General features: G+C 41.4%; 4 non-coding genes across 4 annotated transcripts; all 4 read left to right on the plus strand.

The window, feature by feature from the left end:
* Positions 1-328: 328 nt before the first annotated feature.
* Positions 329-447, plus strand: LOC130213859 (5S ribosomal RNA). The gene has a single exon (XR_008835514.1). It is a non-coding gene; the product is annotated as a 5S ribosomal RNA (ribosomal RNA).
* A 4,261-nt stretch (positions 448-4,708) lies between these two features.
* Positions 4,709-4,782, plus strand: trnan-guu (transfer RNA asparagine (anticodon GUU)). Its single transcript has one exon. It is a non-coding gene; the product is annotated as a tRNA-Asn (tRNA).
* A 681-nt stretch (positions 4,783-5,463) lies between these two features.
* On the plus strand, positions 5,464-5,536 carry trnak-cuu (transfer RNA lysine (anticodon CUU)). The gene has a single exon. It is a non-coding gene; the product is annotated as a tRNA-Lys (tRNA).
* A 2,160-nt stretch (positions 5,537-7,696) lies between these two features.
* trnak-cuu (transfer RNA lysine (anticodon CUU)) lies at positions 7,697-7,769 on the plus strand. The gene has a single exon. It is a non-coding gene; the product is annotated as a tRNA-Lys (tRNA).
* The last annotated feature ends 5,782 nt before the right edge of the window (positions 7,770-13,551 follow it).

The following is a 13,551-nucleotide window of genomic DNA, read 5'->3' on the forward strand; positions in this document are numbered from 1 at the left end:
AGAATCATTCTCCTAGAACAGCAAGCCACTGTGCAGGGAAGGTTTTACGTGGTGATACTATCTGCTAACAAACTGGAATTCTTCGAAAGAAGTTTTTATGAAAGCCATATTACCTCCCTGTAAAACACAAGACAGCTGCAAGGGCTCGTCCGGGATTTGAACCCGCGACCTCTCGCACCCAAAGCGAGAATCACACGCCTAGAAGAGGTAAACTATTGAGGGGCCAAGGGCATTGTTTCTGTCGGTGCTGTGTCAAGGCAAGCTGAGCGGCACTCGGCTCCTGGTGCTGCGCCTATTTTTAAATACCCAACTCTTGACAGCTGCTCTTGATTACGGCTATACCACCCTGGCAATGCCTGATCTCATTTGAACTCGGCAGCAAAGCAGGGTTGGGCCTGGTTAGTACTTGGATGGGAGACCGCCTGGGAATACCAGGTGCTGTAAGCTTTTTGAATTCCTTCATTTGGCAAAAAAATGTATTAATTAATTAATTGAAAAAAAAAAAAATACAGGTAAACAATTGAGGTGACAAGGGCGTAGTTTCTCTCGCTGCTGTGTCAAGGCAAGCGGAGTTGCGCTCGGCACCTGGTACTGCGCCTATTTTTAAATAGCCAACTCTTGACGACTGCTTTCGCTTACGGCCATACCACCCTGAGCACGCCCCCTTGAGTTTGACTGAGTCACTGCTTTCAAGGAAGTGTGAGGTGGCAGTAGGGAGAGAAAGGCTCTCCCATTTTGACTTTCTTTATTGTTTTTTTCTTGATTTTGCTTAAAATAAGTTGTATTAATTTTGTTTAGTTTTAGTTAAACCCCAGACAGTGTTATCTGTTTGGGGTTAAAACCTTTCGAAAGGATGGACACTTTGGCAAAGGAACAGGAACTGAATATGGACTATGGCAGCACGGACAAAGCTACTCCTGAAGATAGCAATTCAGGAGATTCAAACAAGGACATTGACAATGATGACACATGGGCAACTGTTGTGGCAAGAAGGAGGAAAAACAGATCAGACACAAGTAGAGGAGGAAGTGGAGAAATACAACAAACAAAAGGTAAAGCAATTGCTGAACGTTTGGAAAACACCCAACAAACAAGTCAAAGAAATGAGATGATAAACAAACTGAAAAGTCAAGCAAGATTTCAGAGACAATATAAAAAAGAAACAACTTTGACAATGACTGTGAAAGATCCTGAAAATATCACAGTAGTTATGATTATAAAGGCTGTGGAAGGAAAGACTGGAGTTGGAAAATTGTTTGGACTGAGAAAAAAATCAAACTTTGACTATGAACTAACTATGGAAAATGAAACGGACTGTGATAGTTTAATGGATGGACTAATGATCAACCAACAATTCTGTGAAATATCAAAACTCTGCGCAACTGAGAGAATGGTTTCTTTTTTAAATTTACCCAATTATATTCAAGATTGTGAAATCATCCAAAAGCTTGTCGACTGGGGAGTTTCTCCAATTCTCCCACTAAGAAGAAGATATCATCCAGGAACAACTGTGGCTGATGGAACAAGGTTTATCAGGGTGAAATTTCCGAAAGAAGTCACAACTCTTCCTTACAACGTCAAATTTGATACAGAGGAAGGACCAAAATATTTTAGAGTGATACATGATCAGCAGATAAAAACATGCAGATTATGTGGAAGTACTGAACATGAAAAAAAAGACTGCCCACAATTTGTGTGTAGAGAATGTCTGGAGCAGGGGCATTTTGCGCGGGACTGTAAAGCCCCACGGTGCCAAGGCTGCAAAAAGACAACATTGTGGTGCAGATGTGAATCGGATGAGGAAGACACTGGAGTGATGGAAATGCATAAACCAACGGAGAAATCAAGTGATGAAGAAAGAGAGGATGAAGAACAGGAATTAACACCGGATGGTTTGAATGAACAAGAAGAGGAGCAGGCAATGAGTGAAGAGGATGAAGGAGATACAGTAGAGACTGAGGCGCAACATCTAATGAAAGACGATGGACAGGACATGGAAAAAGAACAAGGAGCAGCGGGTGAAAATACAGAAAGCAGAATTGATGAAGAGGTAAGCGATGATGATAATGATGAAATAAATATTGGGACTAAAGACAGAACAATAGACAGCATAAACAGAAGACGCAGAAAAACTGTACAAATAAATATTCAGCAAGTGCTTAAGAAACAGAAATTACGAAAAGAAGCAAAAGCAAAACTAAAAACTGACAGAACTGATCTAAGATTTTAGATAAAGAAGACTACAGATGATTGATGGTTTGTTTAATTTGGATTTTCTTTTGTTTGGATGGCTTGTTTTCTTTTATATTTCTAATGAACAACTTATGTTTGGTTTCAATTAATGTAAGAGGGCTGTCATCTAAAGTGAAGTTTGAAAATGTAATTGCTTTAACAGAAAAATGTGATATAATATGTATACAAGAGACTGGATGGAATGAAACGATTATTAATGAACTTAAAAAATGTTGGGACGGGGAAATATTGTATAATAATGACCCAAATAAGAAAAAAGGCATGGCAATATTAATTAGAAGAGGAATAGGATGCTCATTTGATGTTTTATTTAAAGGTAACTATGGAAGGATCTTAACTATTAAAATTTTAAATAAGGGTGAAGAAATAACAATATGTAACATCCATGCTCCAAATCAAGACTTGGAAAGAGTTACTTTTTTTAAGGACCTAAGTGTTTTAATGAGTGGATGGAATAATGTTATTGTCTTAGGAGATTTTAATACTGTTTTAGAAAGGATAGATGTAGATGACTATATGGTTTATAGAGCAGATGTTGGAAGAAAAGAACTGAAATACATGATTGAAAAACATAAATAAGTAGATGTATGGAGAGAGAGAAATAGAGCCAAAAGAGAATACTCAAGAAGGCAGTGGGTGAATACAGTTTTAAAACAAAGTAGATTAGACTATGTTTTATGTACAAGAAGATTAGAATCTTTTATTTCAAAGATTTTTTACAAGATTTTTAGCTGTAGTGACCATGATTTTTTGTATGCAATGATGGATTTCAGTGGAGTTGAAAGAGGACCGGGTGTATGGGTGTTTAATACAGAGATCTTAAAGAATGATTTTTATAAAATTGAAATGGAAAATATTATTATTAATAGTGTAAATGATGAGTTATATGATGAAGAAATAAGTGTGTGGTGGGACAATGTCAAATTAGAGGCCAAAAGATTTTCAATAGAATGTCCAAAGAAAATGCAGAAAGCTAATCGAGCTAAAGAAAGACAATTAAACAAAGAATGGGAGAATGAAATGGAAAAGATAACAGAAGGAAATATGGATATTAGGAGAATAGTGATATTAGAAGAGAAACTGAAAAAAGTAGAAGAGGAAAAATGTATGGGAGCTAGAATAAGAAGTAAGATGAAAAATACAGTGGAAGGAGAAAGAAGTACAAAGTTCTTTTATGATTTAGAAAAAACACGACAAAAAGCCGATTTGATAAAGAATGTCTCAGTAAAAGGGAAAAATGTCAAAGATAAAGAAAGTATTTTAAGAGCAGTTAAAGATTTCTATGGCATTTTGTTTAAGGGAGAAGGAGTTCATGAAGAAGATAAGGATTTTTTATTGAATCAAATAAAAGTTAAAGTAAGTGAAGAGGATAAAGAACGGTGTGATAGTGATATAACTGAAGATGAGATAAATGAAGCTATAACACAATTAAGCAATGGTAAAAGCCCTGGTTTAGATGGTTTATCATCCGAGTTTTATAAGACTTTTAAAGATGTTTTAATTCCAATTTTAAAAGATCTTTTTACTGCTATTTTTAAAAAAGGAGAGTTGAGTGAGAGTATGAAGAAAGGAATGATTAAAATAATTTATAAAAATAAAGGAGATAAAGATGATTTGCAAAATTATAGACCTTTAAGTATGCTAAATACAGATTATAAGATATTAGCAAAGATTTTAGCAAACAGACTTTAAAAGGTAGTTCCCACTCTTATCACAACTAATCAAGCTTATGGTGTAATAGGCAGAGATATAGCAGATACAATAACAAGTATAACAGATTTAATCTGATACATATAGATAAAAAAGGATTTTATTCAGCATAGATCTAGAGAAAGCTTTTGATAGAGCTGAGCACAGCTATTTATTTGACTTTATCCAGAAATTTGGCTTTGGTGAGAATTTCATTAAGTGGATAAAATGTTTTTATACAGATATTTTTAGTTGTTTTAAAATAAATGGATTTTTAACAGACTACATTGAGATTTCCAGATCCATAAGACAAGGATGTCCTTTATCAGCGTTATTATACACACTAGTTGCTAAAATCAGCATCAAACTTTACACAGGTAGGGAAGTTATTGATCAAAACAGTGACTTTCTCTTGAATGAGCATCTCACAAGCCCTGTCTGGCATTACAAGATGACATCAGGATTTAGCAGAAGTTTGTTGTCCAGTGCCTGGATCGGCCAAGTTACTTATTCCAGTTGACTTAAAATCAGCATCAAACTTTACACAGGTAGGAAAGGTATTGATCAAAACAGTGACTAGAATAAATGTATCAGAAGCCCGGCTAGCTCAGTCGGTAGAGCATGAGACTCTTACTCTCAGGGTCGTGGGTTCGAGCTCCACGTTGGGTGTTTCTCTCTCTCTTTTTGGCAGCTTTCGATTGGATTCTTCGAGCATACCTATTGAGACAAAGTTCAGCATTTCTACTACAGTTGGGTTGCTCTCGAAGTCTCTGTGGCGCAATTGGTTAGCGCGTTCGGCTGTTAACTGAAAGGTTGGTGGTTCGAACCCACCCAGGGACGAATTAAGCTTTTCTCTGCCTTGCAACTGCTAACACGTGCACTGGGCATAGATCCTGGCCCACGTGCTGTCTGGCGTTACAAGATGACATCAGGATTTAGCAGAAGTATGTTGTCCAGTGCCTCTATTGGCCAAGTTACTTGTTCCAGTTGACTTAAAATCAGCATCAAACTTTACACAGGTAGGGAAGGTATTGATCAAAACAGTGACTAGAATGAGTGTCTCACAAGTCCAGCTAGCTCAGTCGGAGAGCATGAGACACTTAATCTCAGTGACGTGGGTTTGTGCCTCATGTTGGGTGTTTCTCTTACCTTTCTCTCTCTCTTTTCGGCAGCTTTCATTTGGGTTCATCCAGCAGACCAAGTGAGACAAAGTTCAGCGTTTCTACCACAGTTGGTATATTTAGTCTGAATCTCTGTGGCACAATCGGTTAGCGCGTTCGGCTGTTAACCAAAAGGTTGTTGCTTTTGCTGCCTTGCAACTGCTAACACGTGCACCGGGCAATGATCCTGGGCCACGTGCTGTCTGGCGTTACAAGATGACATCAGGATTTAGCAGAAGTTTGTTGTCCAGTGCCTGGATCGGCCAAGTTACTTATTCCAGTTGACTTAAAATCAGCATCAAACTTTACACAGGTAGGAAAGGTATTGATCAAAACAGTGACTAGAATGAATCTATTGGAAGCCCGGCTAGCTCAGTCGGTAGAGCATGAGACTCTTAATCTCATGGTCGTGGGTTCGAGCCCCACGTTGGGCGTTTCTATCTCTCTTTTCGGCAGCTTTCAATTGGATTCTTCGAGCATACCTATTGAGACAAAGTTCAGCATTTCTACTAGAGTTGGGTTGCTCTCGAAGTCTCTGTGGCGCAATTGGTTATCGCGTTTGGCTGTTAACCGAAAGGTTGGTGGTTCGAGCCCTCCCAGGGACGAATTAAGCTTTTCTCTGCCTTGCAACTGCTAACACGTGCACTGGGCATAGATCCTGGGCCACGTGCTGTCTGGCGGTACAAGATGACATCAGGATTTAGCAGAAGTTTGTTGTCCAGTGCCTGTATTGGCCAAATTTTTTATTCCAGTTGACTTAAAAAAAACCATTAAACTTTACACAGGTAGGGAAGATATTGATCAAAACAGTGACTTTCTCTTGAATGAGCATCTCACAAGCCCTGTCTGGCGTTACAAGATGACATCAGGATTTAGCAGAAGTTTGTTGTCCAGTGCCTCTATTGGCCAAGTTACTTGTTCCAGTTGACTTAAAATCAGCATCAAACTTTACACAGGTAAAGAAGGTATTGATCAAAACAGTGACTAGAATGAGTGTCTCACAAGCCCAGCTAGCTCAGTCGGAGGGCATGAGACACTTAATCTCAGTGACGTGGGTTCATGCCTCACGTTGGGTGTTTCTCTTACCTTTCTCTCTCTCTTTTCGGCAGCTTTCATTTGGGTTCATCCAGCAGACCAAGTGAGACAAAGTTCAGCGTTTCTACCACAGTTGGTATATTTAGTCTGAGTCTCTGTGGCACAATCGGTTAGCGCGTTCGGCTGTTAACCAAAAGGTTGTTGCTTTGAGCCCATCCAGGGACGAACGAAGGCTTTTGCTGCCTTGCAACTGCTAACACGTGCACCGGGCAATGATCCTGGGTCACGTGCTGTCTGGCGTTACAAAATGACATCAGGATTTAGCAGAAGTTTGTTGTCCAGTGCCTGCATCGGCCAAGTTACTTATTCCAGTGACTTAAAATCAGCATCAAACTTTACACAGGTAGGAAATGTATTGATCAAAACAGTGACTAGAATGAGCGTCTCACAAGCCCAGCTAGCTCAGTCGGAGAGCATGAGACACTCTAATCTCAGTGACGTGGGTTTTGTGACTCACGTTGGGTGTTTCTCATACCTTTCTCTCTCTCTTTTCGGCAGCTTTCATTTGGGTTCATCCAGCAGACCAAGTGAGACAAGTTCAGCGTTTCTACCACAGTTGGTATATTTAGTCTGAATCTCTGTGGCACAATCGGTTAGCGCAGTTCGGCTTGTTAACCGAAAGGTTGCTGCTTTTGCTGCCTTGCAACTGCTAACACATGCACCGGGCAATGATCCTGGGCCACGTCCTGTCTGGCGTTACAAGATGACATCAGGATTTAGCATAAGTTTGTTGTCCAGTGCCTGTATTGGCCAATTTTTTTTATTCCAGTTGACTTAAAAAACCATTAAACTTTACACAGGTAGGGAAGATATTGATCAAAACAGTGACTTTCTCTTGAATGAGCATCTCACAAGCCCTGTCTGGCGTTACAAGATGACATCAGGATTTAGCAGAAGTTTGTTGTCCAGTGCCTCTATTGGCCAAGTTACTTGTTCCAGTTGACTTAAATCAGCATCAAACTTTACACAGGTAGGGAAGGTATTGATCAAAACAGTGACTAGAATGAGTGTCTCACAAGCCCGGCTAGCTCAGTCGGAGAGAATGAGACACTTAATCTCAGTGACGTGGGTTCGTGCCTCACGTTGGGTGTTTCTCTTACCTTTCTCTCTCTCTTTTCGGCAGCTTTCATTTGGGTTCATCCTGCAGACCAAGTGAGACAAAGTTCAGCGTTTCTACCACAGTTGGTGTGTTAGTCTGAGTCTCTGTGGCACAATCGGTTAGCGCGTTCGGCTGTTAACCGAAAGGTTGTGCTTTGAGCTCATCCAGGGACGAACGAAGGCTTTTGCTGCCTTGCAACTGCTAACACATGCACCGGGCAATGATCCTGGGCCACGTGCTGTCTGGCGTTACAAGATGACATCAGGATTTAGCAGAAGTTTGTTGTCCAATGCCTGGATCGGCCAAGTTACTTATTCCAGTTGACTTAAAATCAGCATCAAACTTTTCACAGGTAGGGAAGGTATTGATCAAAACAGTGACTAGAATGAATGTATCAGAAGCCCGGCTAGCTCAGTCGGTAGAGCATGAGACTCTTAATCTCAGGGTCGTGGGTTCGAGCCCCACGTTGGGCGTTTCTCTCTCTCTTTTCGGCAGCTTTCAATTGGATTCTTCGAGCATACCTATTGAGACAAAGTTCAGCATTTCTACTACAGGTGGGTTGCTCTCGAGGTCTCTGTGGCGCAATTGGTTAGCGCGTTCGGCTGTTAACCGAAAGGTTGGTGGTTTGAAGCCCACCCAGGACGAACTTAAGCTTTTCTCTCTGCCTTGCAACCTGCTACACGTGCACTGGGCATAGTATCCTGGGCCACGTGGCTGGTCTGGCGTTACCAAGATGACATCAGGATTTAGCAGAAGTTGTTGTCCAAGTTCCTCTATTGGCCAAATTACTTATTCCAGTTGACTTAAAATCAGCCATCAAACTTTACACAGGTAGGGAAGGTATTGATAAAAACAGTGACCTAGGAATGAGTTGTCTCACAAGCCAGCTAGCTCAGACAGGAGAGCATGAGACACTTAATTCAGTGACGTGGGTTTGAGCTCCACGTTGGGGTTTATGTTACCTTTCTCTCTCTTTTTCGGCAGCTTTCATTTGGATTCATCCTGCAGACCAAGTGAGACAAAGTTCAGCTTTTCTACACCAGTTGGTTTAGTGTCTGAGTCTCAGTGGCGCATTTGGTTAGTGTGTTCGGCTGTTAACCGAAAGGTTGGTGGTCTGAACCCACCCAGGGAAGAACGAATGCTTTTGCTGCCTTGCAACTGCTAACACGTGCACCGGGCAATGATCCTGGGCCACGTACTGTCTGGCGTTACAAGATGACATCAGGATTTAGCAGAAGTTTGTTGTCCAGTGCCTAGACTGACCAAATTACTTATTCCAGTTGACTTAAAATCAGCATCTAATGTTACACAGGTAGGGAAGGTATTGATCAAAACAGTGACTAGAATGAGTTTCTCACTAGCCCCGCCTAGCTCAGTCGGGAGAGCATGAGACACTTAATCCCAGTGACGTTAGTTCAAGCCTCACATTGGGTGTTTCTGTTACCTTTCTCTCTCTCTTTTCGGCAGCTTTCATTTGGGTTCTTCCAGCAGACCAAGTGAGACAAAGTTCAGCGGTTTCTACACAGTTGGTATGGTTAGTCTGAGTCTCTGTGGCACAATCGGTTAGCGCGTTCGGCTGTTAACCGAAAGGTTGTTGCTTTGAGCCCATCCAGGGACGAACGAAGGCTTTTGCTGCCTTGCAACTGCTAACACGTGCACCGGGCAATGATCCTGGACCACGTGCTGTCTGGCGTTACAAGATGACATCAGGATTTAGCAGAAGTTTGTTGCCAGTGCCTGTATTGGCCAATTTTTTTTTTCCAGGTGACTTAAAAACACCAGTAAACTTTACACAGGTAGGGAAGGTATTGATCAAAACAGTGACTTTCTCTTGAATGAGTATCTCACAAGCCTGGCTAGCTCAGTTTGTAGCGCATGAACTCTTAATCTCAGGCTTGTGGTTTTGAGCCCCAAGTTGGGTGTTTCTGTTACCTTCTCTCTTTTTCGGCAGCTTTCATTTGGATTCATTGAGCATACCTATAGAGACAAAGTTCAGAGTTTCTACCACAGTTGGATTAGTTAGTCTGAGGTCTCTGTGGTGCAATCAGTTAGCCCGATCGGCTGTTAACTGAAATGTTGGTGGTTCGAGCCCACCCTGGGACGAACTAATCTTTTCTCTGCCTTGCAACTGCTAACACGTGCACTGGGCAATGATCTTGGGCCATGTGCTGTTCTAGCGTTACAAGAGGACATTAGGATTCAGCAGAAGTATTGTTGTCCAGTGCCTGTATCGGCCAAGTTACTGATTGCAGTTGACTTAAAAACAGCATCAAACTCTAAACAGGTAGGGAAGGTATTGATCAAAACAGTGACTAGAATGAGCTTATTAGAAGCCTGGCTAGCTCAGTCGGTAGAGCATGAGACTCTTAATCTCAGGGTTGTGTGTTTGAGCCCCATGTTGGATGTTTCTGTTACCTTTCTCTCTCTCTCTTTTCGGCAGCTTTTATTTGGATTCACCTGGATACCTATCATGACAAAGTTCAGCGTTTCTACCACAGTTGGATTGATTAGTCTGAGTCTCTGTTGCGCTACCTGGATCAGGATCATCTGTCTCGGTCTCTCTCCTCGTCCAATCGTTGCGCTCGCTCTCCATTGTGAGAATGGATGGTAGCCAATCGCCGCTCTCGCTCTCCATTGTGAGAATGGATGAGAGCCAATCACGTCGAGTGCAAATGAATGACAACTCCGCTGTCTTCTGACGAGAGCACATCATCATATAACCGATCAAGGTAAGTTATTTTTGTCAACGTCTATATCTACTGATAGAAGTTGTTTTTGTCGATTGTAGTCTTTTGTTATGTCAGTCTTGGCCTCCTGATGCTGATTTATAGTTTTATGACAAGAACTTTAACAAAAGTTACCCTGAATTCACGTGCATGGTGTCAAAGGTCACGACCCGCACCCTGTTTAACATTGCAGACTTTTGATACAGTTGCAGAAATCATTGATTTTGTTCGATTGTGTGTTTAAATTAATAACTGTATCTATATATACATGCATATATACTGTATATACAGTTGTTTGGATGTGTTTATCAAAACGTTTGTCGACGCGTCAACAGCTCCCTCCCCCCGTATTTCTTAGCCAAAAGCAAAATAAAGTTTACACAAAAATATAGGCTTTTTCTGATAAATATTCATTAGCTAAATGAATTGTAAGAATAAATTAAAAGCTGTAATTGCCTGCCTTTTGTTGCTAAATGTTTATTATGTTTGTATGATTTATAACTGTTACTACAATGGTGTACCCATAAATGATATTGCTGCTAAATGATAATTAGCTATATGAATTATAGTTATTTATAACTAATGTGTTACAGTCATTCTACAGTGAATAATAAAAATGTCTGTCTTTTGAACCTAAATGTTTATTATAATGTTTACTATTGTGTTATCGTGTTATAATTACCCATCTGATAACATTATCAATTAATTATATATTCATGTTTCTATTAATTAATATGTTTTTAGTACTATCCCTTTACCATAGCAGAGAAATTACCTGGGAAATGTGATCTTTCTTTCGCTTGTTTCAGGCAACAGGCTACAGTATTGTAAATAGTGCACTTGTTAAGTTTTATTTACATTTTATGTTCAGATGAGCACTAAGCCAAAAAGCCACAAGGCCATGGGTGATATGGAGTGGATGGCCAGGTTGAGAGTCTTTGCCAGCTCTGGTGTTTGGCCTTCTGGAGCAGGCAATCGACCAGCTCCAAGATGGAGGAAGTGGTATGACATTTATCAGAAGGTAAGGCAAAATTACTTATACTTCATGACATTATATGCAGTATGCAGATTGGTTGGCAATGGTGCAAACAATATCAGTGCTTTTGACGTTAAAAACTCTTATCTCCTAATCATGAAAATAAATAACCATAGAATAGAAAAATAAGTACACTATGTCAAAAACAATAAATATGTGATTAAATTACATGAAGAATGTTTCTAAATAATGATATGATTAATTAAAGTATTCAAAGCAAAACACAGAGGTTAGAAAGAATCCTCAGATCTTTCAAATCTATCTTTTCAGATTGAGAAATGTCCCATGCATGCCCGCGGACAGACCACCCTCTTTGGGGGATCCAGGACCTGCAATTGTGTATTTCACACCAGTAAGGTGATATATTTAAAAAGGCATTAATGATAATGCAACAATATATATTTTTATTAGTGCTTTTTTAAATTTTTTTTTTTTTTTTTTGCAGCCTGCCACTTACACCCAGTCTCCCACTGCACCACCACAGTCTGAGGCTTCAGACACAGCTTCTGGCGCCACTGGCCCACAGTCTGAGGCTTCAGACACAGCTCATGGCGTCATTGGCCTACAGTCTGAGGCTTCAAACACTGCTCCTGGCACCACTGGTGCACAGTCTGAGGCTTTCAGTGCCATGGTCTTTCCTAAGGCCCCCTCTAAGTTTGTCAATGGTGAATATTTTCTGTGTAATTAATGCTTGCTTAAAACCTTTTAGTGTGTTTTTGATAGGATGTACATACCACTAGCTTCAGAATGTTTCTAGCATAGTCCTGCAGGTTAATGGTGTGGATGCCCTACCCACCTGTGGAAGGTGAGGTTCTCCTGCCCCAACTCATGGCAAGAATCTGACAGGTTATGGTGTCCACAAGAGGGCTCGAAAGGTCCTGGACATTGACAGATACTACCTGATGGTTGACTGAGACACTCAGGTGCACTATGTGTTCTCTGAACTATCTGTCAACCAGTCAGATTGTCCGCGACCAGCTTGACCTGCCACACCAGAAAATGTTCAGACTGATTCTGACCTGCAAGTAGGTATAGCAGAGTAGAAAATGTGGTAGTTATGTAGACCCAAACCATGACCCTCCAATAATTACCTGAAATTAATTACAACAACAATGCGCATTTTCAGGTATGCCTGTGACATCCTTGTCATTAAGTTGCTCCGGGACAGGACATTGGGCAACAGTCCAGCTCGACTGGTGAAGCAGCTGAGAGAAAACCATGGGGAGAAATGGCTGAAGAGGTTGGCACACTATCTTGGAGAGTGTGCTGACTTTGTTGATCGACCGAGCCTTTTTCCCGTGGCCTGTCAGGAGCCTCCAGAGCCCATCGACATCCCCCACCAGTCAATGGCTACTCTCAGTTTATGGCAGGGACATCCTCTCCAGGCTAGACCACATTAAGGCCAGCATCACATCCATCTTTGGGACTATATTAAAGATGGATTCTACCAAACAGGTAATGCATCACTGACTCTCAAAATTCTATATTATTGCCATATTATATTGTTGGCTGTGATAAAATTCAAACATAAATGCTTTGCTACATTTATAAATTCCAGATCACAAAGAAGTTGGCTGGTCATGGACGTGGGACAGCACTCTGGGTGACCTCCATTAGCAATGAGATTGGCCAGATTCTGACCAGTGTCCTGACAGTGCAAGAGGGGCCAGGGGTGAACAGAATGGTGGCTGGTGTCATGGAGCGGTTACGCCATGTGGACTGTGGCTGCTGCATAAATGAGGGAGGCGACCAGTAAGTTGCAGAATAGGTTGGAGAATGGCCAGATCTTCACATAAGGCTGGACATATGGCATTTTATGAGGTGGCGGCTGTGGGCTGCACCACTGATGCCCATCCGCTATACCCCACCTTTATGGGATGCCTGTCCACCTGTATCTTTGAGTGGGATGCAGGAGATCTCAGCCTGTTGCGGCAGGCTAAAAAAAAACAGCTGATGCAGGAGGGTGTGCCATCTATAAGTGATGACATGGTGGACAGAAAGCATCACCAAAAAGGATCTTAGCCGTTACTGCCGCAGGAGGACACGTGGCGAGGAAGATACCATATGCCTGATTGAGAGGCTGCTGCAGGAACTCGGGGGAGCAAATGGGAGGGACCTTATGGGTGTGCCCTTAATGGATGAGGTGCGCATGGAGCACATCTGGCGTGTTCAAAACGTCATGTCAGATGCATCCAGGATGTGCCTGGAGTGCCACTCTATAAAGAGGTAGGCACCACCACAAAGTCTTGGGTCATCCTGACAAAATCGGTGTGCTAGAGGGTCCACATCCCAAGAGTCTTTCACTGCCACCTGAACAGGTTCATTCCAGGTTGGTATCTCACATGTGTGAACTTTTAAATAATTTTTAAAATGTATAAAAGTGTGCCTTTTTATTAATTTGCTTTTTTCTGCTAGGAACCAGTTGCCCAATGCACTGAATTTCAACTATACCTCCTGGAAGGCCTGAACAGGTGGAACCAGGATCGAGGGACT

This window comes from Danio aesculapii, chromosome 20, assembly GCF_903798145.1.
Source record: "Danio aesculapii chromosome 20, fDanAes4.1, whole genome shotgun sequence".
NCBI classification, from domain to species: Eukaryota; Metazoa; Chordata; class Actinopteri; order Cypriniformes; family Danionidae; genus Danio; species Danio aesculapii.